Below are 500 nucleotides of genomic sequence, written 5' to 3'. Positions count from 1 at the left end.
AGTTCATGTCTTCACTTCCTTCAGTTCATGTCTTCACTGCCTTTAGTTCATGTCTTCCATTCCTTTAGTTCATGTCTTCACTTCCTTCAGTTCATGTCTTCACTGCCTTTAGTTCATGTCTTCACTTCCTTCAGTTCATGTCTTCACTTCCTTCAGTTCATGTCTTCACTTCCTTTAGTTCATGTCTTCACTTCCTTCAGTTCATGTCTTCACTTCCTTTAGTTCATGTCTTCACTTCCTTCAGTTCATGTCTTCACTGCCTTTAGTTCATGTCTTCCATTCCTTTAGTTCATGTCTTCACTTCCTTCAGTTCATGTCTTCACTGCCTTTAGTTCATGTCTTCACTTCCTTCAGTTCATGTCTTCCTCATGTACAGTGTGTGTGTGTGGTCGCAGGTCTGATCAGGACATCAGCTGATAATCTACCATGATTTTATTGGTGGTCATTCTGCACACGTGACTCTAGTTGTGTCCGTCTGTCTCCAGGCTTCTTCCATCTTT

This window comes from Epinephelus moara, chromosome 7, assembly GCF_006386435.1.
Source record: "Epinephelus moara isolate mb chromosome 7, YSFRI_EMoa_1.0, whole genome shotgun sequence".
In the NCBI taxonomy this organism is placed as follows: domain Eukaryota; kingdom Metazoa; phylum Chordata; class Actinopteri; order Perciformes; family Serranidae; genus Epinephelus; species Epinephelus moara.
Note: the sequence above shows the minus strand (reverse complement) of the source record.